Source organism: Sorex araneus, chromosome 5 (assembly GCF_027595985.1).
Source record: "Sorex araneus isolate mSorAra2 chromosome 5, mSorAra2.pri, whole genome shotgun sequence".
Lineage (NCBI taxonomy): Eukaryota > Metazoa > Chordata > Mammalia > Eulipotyphla > Soricidae > Sorex > Sorex araneus.
The window spans coordinates 72,809,390-72,827,921 of record NC_073306.1 but is presented as its reverse complement, the minus strand read 5'-3'; positions in this window follow the sequence as shown (position 1 = coordinate 72,827,921).

The following is an 18,532-nucleotide window of genomic DNA, read 5'->3' as shown; positions in this document are numbered from 1 at the left end:
TTGGGATTTGCACAGATTTTGTTGGTTCTGTTCTTTTGGTGGGAGAGACCCAAAGAGAAATACTAAGTAGTGAGCAAGAGGCTGAAGACATGTGTGGAAATAAAGTATTATTAGGTCTCAGAAGATGGGAAATAAAGTATTATTAGGTCTCAGAAAAAGTAGGGAGATGGGATCTTATTTTAAAATATATACAAATATATTACATTTGCTGATTGTTAAAAATACAGTGATTTGAGTTATCTTTAATAATTAAAGCAGAAGTACTATTGATTAGTGAAAATAATAAACTCGAACTGAGAATGAAAACATTTTATTTTAGAAAGTCATTTTTCCAAAATGTTTTGCTCTGTCTTCTTTAACAAAATGTTCTGTACATAATTTGACTGTTTCATGATGATTCACTCTGAGCATCAATCATTGTCCAAGGCTATAATACCACCATGCCCTCGAGAGCAGCTGAGGACCTCAAAGCTCTTAGCCCAGTGCTAAATGGCTCTAGACAATTGTGCACTCAGCGTTCTCTCTTCCCACCCTGTCATTTGTGAACTTTTCTCTGTCAGTGTGTCCCACTTCCTGTTTCTTTGTGTTGCCTCACTTTGTCCATGTGCAGGGTGAGGGTCTGAGAGAGGCTCCAGCCATCCAGAATGGCAGACACAGACAGAGGGATAGCTTGTTGGCCTTTCAGGTGCTTTATGGAGGGCCTGGCCCAAAGGAACTCTGACCTGGTTCCAAGTTCCTGGTGGCTGATCTCCAGGAGGAAGCAGAAGAAGCTGCAAATCTTGGATAGAGATCTAAGCGGCCAGCCCTGCAGTTCAGCCCCCTCAGCGCCAGGCAGTCTTTTATCTCCTGGAGGCCTGAGTCATCAGGAGGCTCTGAGTAAGCCCTCATCTCTCTGTGGTCCTGAGCTGCCCTCTCTGCAGCATGAGTCACGCTATCTGACCACTGTGGTGTTTTTGTGTTTGTGTTTCTGTGAACTGGATCAAATTATTTTATCCCTGGTCCATGCAGCTGCATTTCCGTAGCTTCTTTTTCGACTCTCTAGGAACCAGCTACCCCAGAGACATATTACCCCATAGCAAGGATCGTGTCTAACTAGCAGTATGTCAGTCTCCCCCTTGACATGAGTTGCCCACCTATAGACACATGCACACAGATTACCCACAAGAGCAGAGACCCCAGTCAGTCAGAACCCTCCCCTTGGACCCTTACATCAACATCCCCATTAATGAAAGGAATGACTTTGGCATTTAGCTCACAGGCTCCTCCTCTGTCCTGGGGTCTCCATAGATAAGGGGTTAACTCACTGGCAGAGGTCAGAAACCACAATCTATCACCCCCAAATATGACATTTTGCTTGAAGACTTCTTTTGAGCTCTTGAAAAACTGCAGATGCAAGAAGCATGCTCTGATCTCCTTTTCTCCCTGAAAGCAAGAGGTGAAATTCCCAGGTGAAAGATGCCTCTGATAACCAGGACGAAAGACAGTCCTGCCAGCAGAGGTGGGGAGTCGGGACTCAGAGGATTCTGCATACAGAAACCTTAACAAAACAACTCTTCTTTTTTCAGCCTCCCATATATTTTAGTTACCTTTCTACAATTGTTTCTCTTTGTTTAACTTACTAAAAACAGCATTTGGATTTTACCACTTCGAGTCTTTATTCCTAATGAAGGGTCCCCCATCACTTAATCTTAGAGTAAATAAAATTAGTGTATGATCTCTTCTTGTTAATATCTTTTGTCCCCACTTAATGTATTTTTTATTTTTCACTTATTTGGATTTTGGGTTCATTCCCAGGATTTTTCTGACCTTACGCCTGGCTCTGTGATCAGGGATCACTGCTGGCAGTGCTCAGGGGACCCTCTGTGACGTTAGTGATCAAGATATGGACTATTGAGTGCAAAACAAGCATCTTCCCCCTTTTATTATCTCTCCAGCCCTGTCCACTTAATTGTTAGACCAGACAGTCCCCATTGTAACCTCAGGGGTAAGTCCTGAGCACAGAGCTAGGAGTAAGCCCTGAAAAACTGCCGGTGTGCACAAACAAACAAACAAACAAACAAACAAATTTTAGTTCCAGTGCTGGGAAGATAGCTCAAGGCTGTCTCTCCTGGGGTTGATCCCTGGCTCCCGAGGGCTTTCCAAGCTCTACTAGATATACACCTTTAATGGCTCCCTGTGGGGCTGGAGCGATAGCGCAGCAGGCAGGGTGTTTGGGAGAGCCAGTATCTCGCTGGTGGCGTGTTCGCTATGCCAAAAAACAGTAACAAGTCTCACAATGGAGATGTTACTGGTGCCCAATCGAGCAAATCGATGAGCAACGGTGATACAGTGAATGGCTCCCTGCACCCTTGGGGAGACTAGTCCCTTACCCTTTGCTCCCCATTCCGCTGCAAAAAAAGACCGTTTCTTAGACTTGGCTGTAGTAAATAGTTGCCTTTTTTTACAATTGTCTCTAGAAAGTGATAGTTTTGGCCCTGGAAGAAGTGTTCAGAATTTTCTACTTTTCTTCCCTTCAAAATCTTTAGGAAACAAATTTTAAAGGGATATATAAGTGTATGCCAGACAAAGAGATGCAGGTAGAACCACATGTTTGGGGCCAAAATGACCGGCAATAGAATTGTCAGGAATCACTTGTGACTTTCTCAGTACTCAGTTACCCTGAAATTCTCAGTAGCAAATATTGCTACCCAAACTTTATATAGCAAGACTCTGCCAATTAAGTTGCAATGATTGTTAAATCGTTAATAATGAGATACTGGTGGTTGTAAAAGTCAAAATAGCTTCCTGTTTTTCTCTCTCCAACGCAATTTTTCCCCCTTGGGTGTTATGTAATAAGCTTTGTGGGAGCAGTTGATTATGGTGATAAAAAAATACTTTCAGGCAAGAGAGGACAAAAATCAAAATCAATAAAACCAACTATATTTGATTTTAAAAAATACCATTTTGTGGCCCAACAAATCTGTCTATCGAGAGATATAGAAAATTGTTTGAAAAAATGTTCCTGCGGGTATTAACAGTTGTTTAGTAAGAGTGATGACATAAGTTTCTATTGGTCAGTTTGTAAAAGTTTATTTTATAAACAACAAAAGAAACCCATTTAAAGCATACAGTATGAAACAATGCAAACATGATTGTAATCACTACCAAAAATCAAGAGAAGATATTTGCATCTTTTCTTCAGATGCCTTTCTGTCAGTTCTTTCTCCTCCACTTTCAGCCCCAGGCTGGTTTGTCTCTCTTTTTTTTCTTGCAGAAGTATTTGGAGTCTTTCTTTTACTCATTTTTAAAAAAATATTGTAGCATTCTCATTTAGGACATATATTTCATTTGTAAGAGGGAATAATACCATTTTCACAATCATGGTCACGAAATCCTGTTAATCACCGATTTCTCGGGCAGGCTCAGTACCCTCTCATTTCATCCTTTCCCTGAGATCTTAGAAGTCTATCTCGACCTGGCCCTCCCAACGATGTCACAGTGGGGGCTCTTTAAGGGTCAGGGGAATGAGATCCAGCTTGTTACTGGATTTGGCATATGAATATAAAATGGGAAGCTTGCAAGGCTGTCCCATGTGGGCAGGAAACTCTCAGAAGCTTGCCAGTTTCTCCCAGAGGGAGAAGTAGGCTACAAATATAGCGCGCGGCCGCAAATCGGCCACGCGCTTCTGGGAGCTCGCTTTTAAGTCTCTGGATGTTAGCCATTGATGGAATTACACACACCTGGATTTCTCTGCCGGTACCTTCATTCGTGAGGCTTGTCTGAACGTGTAGAGAGGGGCCTCGAGCATGGCTGTAGCTAGGTTCCCGTGGTCCTCGGCTGCCTGGAGCTCTGCTCGGGGTGGGGAGGGAAGCTGGAGCCCATCCCCTCTGAGGGGCCCCGGGGAAGACAGCCAGGCATGCGGACAAGAGACTCTCTGCCAATATCATTTAAAAATTTCAAAATAACTTTCTTTTCCTTCTGAGGGGGCTTCTTTGTCTAGCTCAGAGAAGCTGGAGGGACCTGGCAACCAGGATGGAGTCGGGCGTACTCTGGGTCTTCTGAGGGGCTTTGGGCCGACAGGCCTTGTTCTCCTGGCCTTTGAACTAGCTCCTCACCTCAGAGTAAATTTAAAGCCCGTAGGAAAAAGAAAAGTAATCTACCAGAGAAAGTTATTTATACTGGTGGACTGAATTTCCATTTTCCTGCTTCACCTCTTCATTCAAAAGGCCTTACCCTCTCTCACCAACTGCCACTCCACATTTCTGTCTTTTGGCTTTCAAAGTTCAGTCAGACTGACCCTGCTTAGCCTAAGGCCAGCAGCAACCAGCACTCACAGAAATTAGTGGAACTGAGGAACAATGGACTAAGCGATAGCACAGTGGGTAGGGCATTTGCCTTGCACTCGACCAACCCGGGTTCAATTCCGCCATCCCTCTCAGAGAGCCTGGCAAGCTACCGAGAGCATCCCACCCACACAGGAGAGCCTGGCAAACTACCTGTGGTGTATTCGCTATGCCCCAAACAGTACCAACAAGTCTCACAATGGAGACGTTACTGGTGCCCACTCGAGCAAATTTTTTTCTTTTTTTTTAAAATTTTTTATTGAATCACCATGTGGAAAGTTACAAAGTTCTCAGGTTTATGTCTCAGTTATACAATACTCAAACACCCATCCCTTCACCCGTGCCCATATTCCACCACCAAAGACCCCAGTATACCTCCCACCCCCCACCCCCCGCCCCCGTCCCTGCCTGCTTAGTTGATAAATTTCACTTCATTTTCACTTTACCTTGATTACATTTCATATTTCAACACAACATTCAGTATTGTTGGAGTTTTCACCCAAGAAAGACAGCCCTACTGCCAATGCAGCATTTGATAATTAGTTTTCCATTGCTGAGACTGGAGAGATATGAAGTCCCATTGTTTCAGGTACATAGAGTTTTTCCCCCTCCTTCCCGTGCCACCAAGTTCGTGCCTGCTTAATGAATAGTCCTCATATTATGGCCGACACCACGCCGCCCAACGAGAAAAAAGAATATTTCCAGTCCTCGGCCGGCGTGGGGCTATGGCTTAGTTCAGTCTAGAGACACGGTTGCAAGTAGTTTCTGTAACCGTAAGTAGTCTAGTTAGGGTCCGGATTCTGGTTGATCAGCAGCATCGCGGCCACACAAAAGTGTGGCCACCCGGGTCGAGTCACAGCGGAGCATGCGCTGGTATCGGCCCGAGACTTCCCAAGCGTCCTGCTGTTCCAAGTATATAGTTGTGGTTTTTTTCCCCCTCCCGTTCCCGTGCCTCTAAGTTCATGCCTGCTTAATAGACTTCATAATATGGTGGACACCACACCGCGTTTCTCCCAGAAAAGGGAAAAGAACCAAGAAAGAAGGATATTTCCTTACCTCGGCCGGTGTGGGGCTTTGGCTTAGTTCACAGTCTAAAGAAATAGCTGCTACTTTTATTACCTTCAATATTTCAACAAAAAGCTCAGTACTATTGTTTGAAGTTTCCCCCTACAGTAAGACCTGCTAAAAAGGAACCTTTTCACGTTGCTGACAATCAAGAGATATTAGGTCACGCAGCTGCTGTTGCAACCGCGCAGTTTTGGATTTCTATATGAAGTCCAGGGAAAATTCTTTTGGTAATTGCATCACTGCAATCTTTTACTTCCCTTTTGTGGTGCTCACATGATGGAGGAGCCTGGAGAGAAGAACTGTGCCCCACTGGAGGTGCATGGGCCAGTAGCTCCGATCACACAGTTTGGAGGCATTTTGGGGGCGCTGCTCATGTCCAAAGTAGTTCAGTTGCCTCCGGGGTCGAGCTCGTGCAGCGGCAGAAAGGAGCGTACCCACCCCATCGAGCAAATTGATGAACAACAGGATGACAGTGCTAGGACAGTGCTACGAGGAGTAATAGAAATCTGAGGAATAATAATCTTCCCCTTCCAAAGTGGAAAGGAGGAAGACAGCTCCCTTTTTTCCGGGTTGTGCGTATTCAACATGGATGTCAATTCATTGTTTAGGACACTCATCTAAATGACTCCTTTTCATTTAGTTTTGTGCCTGTACCTCCTAGCCACAGTAATTAAACACAGTGGTAGTTAATCACATAATCATAGTCCAAAGGTATCAAAAAGATCGCCTTTGGTGGATAACTCTCCTGCCACCCGCTGCAAATGCTCTGAGACGAAAGGAAATGACAGAAAATAGCAGTGAATGAAAGAGACAGGATCTTGGAATTAGGTTAGGATGTTGCTGCTAGGAAGCTGCTGACTTTCCTCCTACCAAGGTTATGAAGAACCTTTTTTTTGCTTTTTGGGTCACACCCAACAATGCACAGGGGTTACTCCTGGCTCTACACTCAGGAATCACCCCTGCAGTGCTCAGGGGACCATATGGGATGCTGGAAATCGAAACTGGGTTGGCCGCGTGCAAGGCAAACGCCCTACCCGCTGTGCTATTGCTCCAGCTCCTGAAGGAGATTTTTGATTCTGTAACAGGTACACAAAGTACTTCCGTTTAAGCCAAAACAAATGATCAAATATTTATTGAACGTCTCCCTGCTTAATATCCAGATACAAAGTCCTCTTACATACCAAAGCACCACATACATATCAGGTGATACCTCCTAGAAGCCCTGGTCAGAGCACACACTTTTATTTAGCTATCATTTCACTAAGGGAACAGGGAAGAACTTCACATTGTATTATTTTAGTTGATATTTCTACCCCAGAATTTCATAGATGAGGAAATCAAGGCTTTGGAGGTTTAAAGAAATTGCCCGAGGTCTCATGGAATGTAGCAGAACTAGAATGAAAGCTTCCAAAGCTTGCTCCCAAGAAAGGCCTCCTGCGTGTTTGCTCTGCAAATAAGGGCCGAGGCGCCCTTTAGTCCGCTTGTTAATGAGTATCAGAAAAACGTGTGCTGAAAGCGCTTGCTAAGATCCCTCATGCTAAGCTTATTATGCCTGCACCTTCCTCATCTCTGAGAATATTTCTTCCATTTATTTCCTTTTGATTCCTCAAGTGTGAGATGAAGTAAAGAAAATGAATAGCTTTTTATTTATTTGTTATTGCAAAAACCCATCGCCATGGAGAAAGGGAACAAAGGAAAGAAACAGCATTCTGGCTTCTTTTACTCTGTACCAGTTTGACTGATTTCTTCACAGAATTGAGTACTTGTTAGAATATGAGACATTTGTTTTTCTCTTAACCTCTGCATTAATACAATTAATTAGTACTGTTAATATTTGTTGTTCTGATAGTTTAAAATTAAGTTAGAGATTTTAATGTGATAGGCACTGCTCTCCACAGATTAATTTCTATTAGCATTATTTTAATTTTAGAAAGTGGTTTAGAGAGTAATTTGTTTAAGGTCATGCAGCTGTAATTACTCAAGGTCAAGAGAATCCAGTTTTAAAATCAGGTTTTTTTACAACCTACATTTTGTGTGTTTGGTTTTTTTGTTTTTCCTTAGCACATATAATCTTTACTAACAATGCAGAATCTGGGTTTTTTTTTTTTGTTACATGTAGCTGGTTCTTCAATCTATGTATGCTGCATTTTCACCAACATCATGCCCTTGAATCCGAGTAGGCTTGGTGTGTCTCTGTGGGGTACCAGAGCCTTGTGGGAATGTCATACATCTCTGTCCTTTGGCTGCATCTGAGAGCAAGACTGAGCCTGAAGGGGAGTTCAGGCCGGAGGAAGGGAAGGACCTCGTCCCTGGTCTTGCGGCCATAGATTTGGACACACACATCTTTATTTTGGGAAGTTCTGGGACACGTGCTTCACGGGTTATAATGCCTGCAAATACAGCTGTTTGGCCCTCTAACCCAGGAGATCCAGTCATCTGGGTGGCTTAGGAAAAAGACAGAAGTCGGTGTGTTCAATTCATATAACAACCTCTTCAGCCCAACATGGTGGATGGAAGGTGGCACTAGGGCTAGTTCTCTAGAAATTTTCTGAGGCAACAAGAAATGAAGCGCAATGGTGAGTGGAGTAGACAAGAAATTGGGACTGTTTCTCTAGCTGGGCACCTGAACTGCCTGGTCAGAGATCTTAGCTAGATTTCTGGTTCCTGGGCTCCCAGGATGGAACTCTCCAGTCACCAATGGCCACTCGAGTGCTGGCCTCTGGTTCAGCCGAGTCCTGAAGGAGAGCAAGATGGCATCTGTAGAAGGAAAATTCCTCCATTCAGAGGATGTTGATCTCCTTATCAAAGGGGGATCCATTCATTCCAATAAGACTAATATAATTAACATTTCCTCCCAAGAGCTGTGGGGAAAAAAAATGAAACAAAATCAAGCAGCAGTAAAAATAAGTAAATCCCCTTGAAAGAAATAAGAGAGTCCTGATAGGAAGGGTTGAATTGAAATTAGGAATAGCAAGGAACTTGATCTATCATTGCCTAAGGCAGAGGGTTGTGCTGCTTTATTTTTAATAATTATTTGTTTTCAGTAATTTATTAAATAATCGAATAATTATTTAATAAGTATTAGTTTTTAAATAATTTTTTACAAATTATTTTAAAAATTAATTTTTTAAAAAATTATTTTTAATAAAAATAATAATTATTAAAGAATTATTTGGTTTTTTGGGGGACACACCTGGTGATACTCAAGGTTGATTCCTGGCTCTGCACTCAGGGATCACTCCTGGCAGGTCTCAGGGGACAATATAAGGTGACTATATGTGGGATGGAACCCAGGGTGACTGCATGCAAGGCAAGCACCCAGCCCAGTGTACTATCTCTCCAGTCCAACTTTAGAGGGAGTATGGCAGAGCATTATGTGGAAGGGGCCATAACCTACAGAGGGGAAACAATAGTGTAAGAAAGGGTGGAAATAATAACTAAGGAAAGTGCTTTCAAAGTGATTAATTGGAAAAAAACATGTTTATTTGACTCTATAAATCCTAGCAAGTTTGTAAGAAATCATCTTAAAGTATTGCTTTATGCAGGCTGAGTCTACTTATATAGGTAATAACAGCTGGCATAGATAAAACATGATTCTAATAAGGCTGCATATAGATTAGAGAGCCTGTCTATTTATAATAATGAGTATATTTTCCAACTGAGTATGATTAGACAGTTGACTGAAAAATATTCATCACAAAAGAAACTTCTAAGTTGAAAAAATATGTACCAATCCATTGCCATTCTTGAATGAAGTTTCCATGGAGAGAATGTCAGTGTTTATTAACAGGTATTTTTATGGCACATTAGAGATTATTTAATGAGCAAATACTATATGCTGGGTTCCCATGAAGGAAATGAACTATAATAATAGCTATTATAATTATGTATAAAATTCCAACAGCTTTTGTTGTTATTTTAATGTCTTTCACATTAATCTTTGGGCTGGAGCCATAGCACAGCGGTATGGCATTTGCCTTGCACGAGGCTGACCTGGGTTTGATTCTTCCGCCCCTCTCGGAGAGCCCAGCAAGCCCAGCGAGAGTATCTCGCCCACACACCAGAGCCTGGCAAGCTACCCATAGCGTATTTGATATGCCAAAAAACAGTAACAACAAGTCTCATAATTGAGACGTTACTGGTGCTCACTCTAGCAAATTGATGAGGGACGGGATGACAGTGACAGTGACATTAATCTTTTGCTATTTCAGTTGCTGTGATTTGAGGTTAAGACCTCATACTTCACATCGGGATTGTTGTCAGATCCTCCTAAAAAGAAATCAGATAGAAAAAAATGATTTTTTTAAGAGCAAAAGAGAACATCATTTAGTCCAATTAATGGTAAAGTTTATAACCTATCAATGACTCATTTTCTCATAGAATATCGTTCATTCCATTCCATTCTAAATTCTACTCATACTTGAAGAAACCTCAATTTCCACTGTTTCAGTGAAGACTTGTGGACTGTTTCAGTCTTCATGAGCTGTATCTGAATTTATAGTGCAACTATAACATCTCACAAATTAGTCTTTATGGAGAACTTCCACACTTCAAGGCCTTTTAATGACTCAGCTCTGTGTCTCAATCTGTGTGTGAAGTCCACTGCCCACCCCATGAGCTTTTGTTCTATTTAAACACGAAAGTAGGCAAACACTGTTATCTTTTACACTTGTTCACTGATATTTACAAAATACCTAATGTCAGGCATTGCATTAGGGACTGTGAATTTGACAGTGAACACATATAAAAAATTATACTCTGTTATGGAAATGAATATAACATAGTGGGGGAATGTTTAAAATAAAATAGGGTGTTCAGTTACAAAGAGACTAATAGAAATGGTGAATGAGATAAGACTTGTCACAAGAAAATATATTGATTTTGACAGTCTTCATAATGAGAAGAATTCAGCCATGTGAGTCTCTAGGTTCAACCCAACTGCAAACGAAAACTTAAAAAGATACAGAGAAGAATGACAATGGAATTATATTTGAGACTACAGTTGTAGATGTTTACTTAAGCTCCAAATGTCAAGAGTCTTCTTGTATGCATCCAAACTTCAATGAATGTTTCAAATAGGATAAATGTCCTGTAAAGAAGATATTTTTTTAAAACTTAAATGTTTGTCTGTCTTCCATGTTTCATTAAATATTTTCTTTGTCACTGATTTGGCTTAGAAACATGAACTCATTGTAGGGAGCACTCTGACCTTAAAATTTTTTTCAATTTGCTTATAAGTGGATGGTCATAAAGAATATGATGCTGAGTGAAATAAGTCAGAAAGAGAGGGACAGACATCGAATGACTTCCCTCATTTGTGGAATATAAAATATCATAATATGAGACTAACACCCAAGGACAGTAGATACAAGGGCCAGAAAGATTGCTCCACAGTTTGAAGCCTGCCTTATGAACTGGGGAGAAGGCAGCTGGAATAGGAGGGATAACTAAGTCAATGATGGTTGGAGGTACCACTCAGGATGGGAGGTGTGTGTTGAAAGTTGATAAAGGACCAAACATGATGGCCTTTCACTATCTGTATTGCAAACCACAATACCCGTAAGTAGAGAGAAAGTAAGAGGGGAAATTGTCTGCGTAGAGGCTGGGGGAGGGGTGGGATGGTGGAAGGTGGGAGGGATACTGGGAACATTTGTGGTGGCAAATGTACACTGGTGGAGAGATGGGTGTTCGATCATTGTATGACTGAAACTCATACATGAAAGTTTTGTAACTGTAGCTCACAGTGATCCAATAAAAACTTTTTTCCCATAAGACTTTACTTAGTTTGGCTATGCTGCCCAAGCCGCCACCGTGCATGCTGGTGAGCGACATTCTCCAGGGCTGTGGCTTTGCTTCTTGTGCCCACGTTAGTCAAGGACCCTGGGTGCCCTCCCTGTGCCCGCACCCTCGAACCCAGAGCCCTCCCCACTTCTGCTGCCCAGGCCGCCGCCCTGCATGCTGGTCTGCACCTCTCTCCCAGGGTCAAAGTTTTGCTTCCGGTCCAAGTGTGTGACCCCCAGCAAACACGCCACCCACTTCGCAGTAGTGGGCATGACCTTCGCATAAGTGGGCGTGGCCTATTTTGGGGAGGTTATTTTCCCGTTTCCTGGCACTGTGGACTCACATCTTCATCTCCATCACCTAATTCTTGGGAGAATATCCTGGTAATCTCAAACACATTAGGCCGATTGTCCAGTTGCCCATTCCTATTGCACCATAATACTGGCATCACAAGAAGCTCTATAAGTCTAATATTAAAGAACACATACATCCTCTGAAGCTTTACTAGAGACCTGAAATAAGTGGCTGAGGAGCTCCTGAGAGGAAGCTGAAACTCTAGAAGAAGGAAAAGGTCACCACCATTGACCGATCTCATCCAAAACCCTTTCTCAAACCTAGAGGGGAAAACTGATAGTGAAAAAAAGCAGAGCCGCAGACCAATGGAACAGGGTTGAATATCCCGACACACACCCTCAAACATATGATCATCTAATTTTTGATAAGGGAACAAGAAATGGCTCTGGTGGAAGGATGTGTTTTCGAACATTGTATGAGGGAAAAACAAGCTTGAAAATGTGTAAATCTGTATCTGTACCCTCATGGTAACTCACTAATTAAAGAATAAATTAAAAAAAAAGAAAGCCTCTTTCACAAGTCGTGCTGGCAAAACTGGACAGCTACATGCAAAAAAAAAAAAAAAGGGGCTCAAATCTCTACCTAACGCCATGCACAAAAATAGATCAAAATGGATTAAAGACCTCAACATTAGACCAGAATCCATCAGGTACATTGAAGACAAGGTTGGCAAAACCCTCCATGACATTGAAGCTAAAGATATCTTTAAAGGTGACACACCATTGGCCAAGCAAGAGGAAACAGAGATAAACAAATGGGACTACCTTAAACTGAGAAGCTATTGCAACTCAAAGATACAGTGACCAGAATACAAAGACAGTCTATAGAATGGAAAGGATATTCACCCAATACCCATCTGATAAGGGGTTGGTATCAAGGATATACAAGGCACTGGTTGAACTCTACAAGAAGAAAACATCCAACCCCATCAGAAAATGGGGGGTGGAAATGAACAGAAATTTTCTCAAAGCAGAAATCTGAATGGCTAAAAGATACATGAGAAAATGCTTTACATCACTAATCATCAGGAAGATGCAGATAAAAACAACAATGAGATGTTATTTCACACCACAGAGACTGGCCCACATCCAAAAGAACAAAAGCAACCAGTGTTGGCATGGATGTGGGGAGAAAGGGACTCTCTTTTACTGCTGGTGGGAATGCCGACTGGTTCAGCCCATTTAGAAAACAATATGATTCTCAAAAAATTAAAAATTGTACTCCCATTTGACCCAGCAATACCATTCCTGGGAATATAGTCTGCAGAGGCAAAAAGGTATAGTAGAAATGACATCTGCATTTATATGTTCATTGCAGCACTGTTTACAATAGCCAAAATATGGAAAAAAACAAAGTGCCCCAAAACAGATGACTGGTTAAAGAAACTTTGGTACATCTACACAATAGAATACTATGCTGCTATTAGAAAATATGAGCTCATGAAATTTGCATATAACTGAATGAACATGGAAAGTATCATGTTAAGTGAAATGAGTCAGAAAGACAGAGACAGACATAGAAAGATCGCACTCTTCTATGGAATATAAAATAACAGAGTGGGAGACTGACACCCAAGAGTAGTATAGATAAGGACCAGGAGTTTGCCCCATAGCTTGGAAACTGGCCTCATATGGTGGGGTGAATAGGCAGCTGATATAGAGAAGGGAACACCTAGTAGAGGATGTTGGTAGGACCCATTCGGGTTGAAAGATGTATGCTGAAAGTAGACTATAGACTGAACATGAAGGCCATTGAATACTTCTATTGCAAATTACAACACCGAAAAGGAGAGAGACAAAAAAGAATGCCCTGCCACAGAGTCAGGGTGGGGTGGTGTGAGGGATATTGGGAACATTGGTGGAGCAGAATGGGCACTGGTGGAGGGATGGGTAAATGATCACTGTATGACTGAAATGCAAACACGAAAGCTCATAAGTTTGTAACTGTACCTCACAGTGATTCACTAATAAAAAAATTTTAAAAAGACTGCTTAGTTTAAATAGCATTCATCTTTACAGAAAAGACAGAAAAAAATGGGACAAACCTATTTCTTGGCATTTGCAAACTACTTTTATTTCCAATGTAATCCTAATCCAATTAAAAATACAAAATATTTTTTGTTAACCTTAGCAAATTTTTTTCAGTCAGTTACCACTGCAATTTTATATAACTTTGGACACAGGTTGGCAGCAATCTTTTATTCTTCTTTGCTCTAGTTATTTTTTTCCCTCTTCTTACCATTTTGTTTTCATCTCAGTTATATTAGAGTTTTTGAAAAAGCAGCTATTCATTACATTGCTTTTTCTATACTATTTCTCCCTCTTTTCTTCATGTTTAAATCAGAATTTCATTTTTGATAGTTTCTTAATATTTTAAGCTGCTTTCCTTTAAAGAGTTATCCGCATAGGACACTGTTTTCCTCTGTACCGCAATTTCAGACTTTGTAAACTTGAACTTTAACAAATATATATTTTTTTCTTTCTGATCATCATCTGTGGATGCTTTTCTTTTTCCCCCCTGCGTTTTAGGTCACACCTGGCAATGCACAGGGCTTATTCCTGGCTCTCACTCAGGAATTACTCCTGGCGGTGCTCAAGGGACCATATGGGATGCTGGGAATTGAACCTGGGTTGGCTGCGTACAAGGCAAACACCCTACCGGCTGTGCTATCGCTGCAGCCCCTAGGGATGCTTTTCTCTTGGAGTACCAACACAGTCATTTTACTAACAAATTCCTTGCTTGCAAGATTTAGATTCAGAGATAAAATTTCTCTATTTCATCTACTCTTTGTTAGATGAAGTTATCAGTGAAGAAAACCAAAAGTTAATCAGTAGTTTAGGTGAGTGAGACCTTTAACAATGTGTGACTATCTGAAACTCTGTCATTCTATTTTCATATTCCATGATATCACATCCCTCCTGCTATTTCCTACAAAGCATATGTACCATGCCATGCTATAACCTTGAATTTACACCCTTGATAAGCCATACTCTGTTGGATTTAGAATACTAGAGATTATAAAGCTGTGAGACATATGACGCATTTCTCAATTACTATTTCAGCTGAAATGATTTGGCACTATGCTCACTCTGCTTTCTTGTGATTTAGACAAGAATTATTTACTTGCAAGAAAAAAAATTCACATTGTTCTCTGTGGTACTTTGATCTTGTGTTGCATTTGCCTTATTTTTCAGCGTCTGAAGCCAGGCCTTCTTTGCTTTGTGTGCACAATGTTAAAGATACAGATGTTATCTCCAATAGATGTTATTTTTCAGGTAAAGAGCACAAGCCCCCAAATTCGTTTTGGCATTTCTACTTTATTTATTTTTATTTGCATTTTTTAGGGGTGCCATATCTTAAAGTGCTCAGATTCTACTGCCCACATGGTGCTTGGGAGTTGCTTCTGGCAGTATTTTGGGGGATCAAACCCAGGACCCCCACATGCAAAATATGTTCTTTAGTCCTTTATGAGATTTCCTCAGCCACTATCTCTTCTTGAAATCCTCTCTCAAACATCATGCTCTGGCTTGGATATGCTATTTTCTTTGGTATCACAGCCTATTTTTTGGTTCGGATTTTTTGACTTGGAGAGGAAAGAGTCACCTGAGACCAACAGGCAGGAGTAAATACCATTTCTGAAAATGTATTGAGCACACAGCAGAAAAGTTTTGCAACTCCTTCTAACAAAGAACTTCTAGCTACCCTCCATTCCAATTTTTCCATAGTTTTATATGCTTTTAATTTGTATTCTCTGCAATAGCATTAGTTTGTAGACAAGTACTAGTTTTAACTTTATATTTTTTGTCAAAATTCACATCTATACATGAGTATTTTACTCTTACCTATTTAATTTTTAATTGATACCTTTGATTTACAAAATTATAGAATTTTAAAGGGTTTTGTTTTTATACCTTTGTGTGTGTAATTGATATCACTTTCACCATCAAATTCGATTGCCTTCTTCTCACCCCCAATATGTCATTGCTCATTTATCTTACTCCCCCCTTTCCCTCTTATAATCATCATAGTTTTCACTGAATCTAACTCCTAGGAAAATTATTTATTTCTTATCAGTTTATTTGCCTTAGTAATTCATATTCCACATGTGAATGAAATTATCCAATAATTATCACAAGCTGCCTTTATTATTTTATTTAGCATAACCACCTTGAGTTTCATCAATTTAGTCCCAAAAGGGACAACATATTTCTTACCAACAGAGTATACATACCACAACTTCTGTGTTCAGTCATCTACCAATAGCTTATTTAACTTCATTTCATGTTTTGGCTAACATGATTCTATGAATAATGAATAATGGTTCTATGAATAGAACTATTATTACAAATTTTTTTGATTAATATTTCCATGGGCTTTGAATCAATGCCTAGAGGTAATGTTGCCGGATTACATGGTATCTTCACTTTTATTTTGTAATGCTTCTCCATGCCATTTGATTTGAATATTTCAAGCCATAATGTAGAACTTAAATTTAATTCATTTATAGCACATCCTTTCATTTCTTTCAAAGGAAATTCATGAAAACATACCCCCTATTGTTCGGTGTTTCAATTTGCTTCCAATAATGTCATTACCTTAAAGATATGTCTTCAGTTTCTCTATAGGAAACTGTATGCCTAGGTATTAGTCCTGGGCAAATGCTGGATAAAGGTAGCAATGCTAGTTCCCCTTGGTTTATTATGGGCTTCTGATTTCTATCACAGGGAATTAACAACACCAAGAAATATTTCTTTTATCAGAGTCTAATCTCCTACACATAGGAGAGACGGTATAGAAGGAATAAGTATATGGGTCTTTTTGATGGATACATGGCTCTGAAACTTTGGTGTTTGGAACAATGAGTCATATGTGTAAAGAGGTATAAAGCCATACTCCTGAAATTCTGTAGTATTTTTAACCAATGATAAATCACTTTAAAAATGGTTGTTCTTGAATCAACAATGATATTTCATTCCTTTCCAGCACTTTTCCTTCCCTCAAGGGCATATCTAACCATACCCATACACAGTAAGGATGTGGTACTTCCAATGGATGCCACATCCTTAATGTGCATTTTCAAGGGCCAGCATCTTTGTTCTCTTCTGTAGCATCCATCTACTCATTATACAGATTCTGATCTTTTTATTTATTTATTTTTTAATGTAGGAGTACTGCTGTTTATTCAGCCATTGATTAAGTTGTTTGCAGATTCCTATCTTTTACATAGAAATAATTCACTATGTTCATTTGTCCAATGAACAGTGTATGCTCTATTAGTTTGTATGGTGTACAGCATCATGATTTAATGTTTGTATATAGTTAGAAGGATCACCACAAAAAGGCTAGTTCATCACTTCATCCCACAGAAAATGTTTTATAACTTGTGATGAGAACCTTCAAGATTCACTCTTCTAGAAAATTTCAGCAAGAGGGTGCAGTATTATTGACTGGAATCACCAGGCAGTTCTGTAGTTTATAATTTTGAATCTTGTCTCCTTCATAATGCTTAGCTGAACTTGGGGATGAAACCCATTTTATACAAGGGGTTTGATTTACCTTTAGGGAGAACAGGGCATTTTTTTTTTATGAATTTCACATCTATTTTGTATTTCTAGTCCAACAGAATTTCTTTTTTTAAATTTATTTATTTTTTTAATATTTATTTATTTATTTATTTATTTATTTATTTTTGGTTTTTTTGGTCACACACGGCAATGCACATGGGTTACTCCTGGCTCATGCACTCAGGAATGACTCCTGGCGGTGCTTGAGGGACCATATGGGATGCTGGGAATCGAACCCGGGTCGGCCTCATGCGAGGCAAATGCCCTACCCGCTGTGCTATCACTCCAGCCCCTTTTTTATTTTTTTATTGAATCACCCTGTGGAAAATTTCAAAGCTTTCAGGCTTAAGTCTCAGTTACACAATGCTTGAACACCCATCCCTTCACCAGTGCACATATTCCACCACGAAGAACCACAGTAAACCTCCCCCCACCCTCCACCCTCCAGCCCCCCACCCCACCTGTATAGCTAATAAATTTCACTTTACTTTCTCTTTACTTTGATTACATTCAATATTTTCTTTGCTTTTTCTTTTCCTTTTCACTCCTTCCTTTCTTTACAATTGTATCAAGTCCCCTCCCCCACCATCTTCTCTCCCCCATGTTGCTGTTGTGATGGTCACAGGCTTGGCTCTGGTTCTGACCAGAAGTTGCACTTCAGTCATGCTTCTTGCCCACCCAGATTGTGCCACACTCTGCTGTGGCACTGGCGGTGCAGACACACAGCAGCCAGGACCGTGCTTGGCACTTGAGGGAAGCACCTGGATGGAACCTGTGGCATCACACTTGCAAGGCATGTGCTCTTTGCATTCGAGCCATGCCCAGGGTTCCTGGATCAAATTTGAAACCTCTTTAACATTAAAGATTTAACATTAAACCTCTTTATTTGACATCAAAGTCAGGATCTTATACTCTTTAATGGATTGTAATAATCCATTTTCTTGAAAGAGCTCACATTCAAATGCTCTAGAGGAGATAATGCCATATTTTTCAAGCCTCCATTTTTAAACATGTAAGTAAAGTAGCTAATATTTAATATACCCATAGCTTATCCTTGTTTCTGATTAGACGACAAACTTACTTGTTTCTTCCTTCTGATTTCCATTCATGCAATAGCACTCTATACAGAAATTTTGGTTGGTATTGTGGTTACAGCATGCGTCTTTAATTTTTATAAAGACTTTATTTTCTTTATTGTCTCTTGAAAGAGAAGTAAAGAGTATCACCTCGAGGGCAGGAAAACCTCTATAGTATTGGACAACTTACTGGACCCTGTAGGCCTCTGGTTTCTTGTCAGTCAAATGTAGATGTCAGTTCCTACTGCGTAGCATTGTTATGAAAATTAAATAAGAAAAACTGATCAACTTATCCACATAGTGAGGATCAATAAATGCTAGTTCCAATTATTCTTATAATTAATTTAGATTGTAAACTTCTTATAAC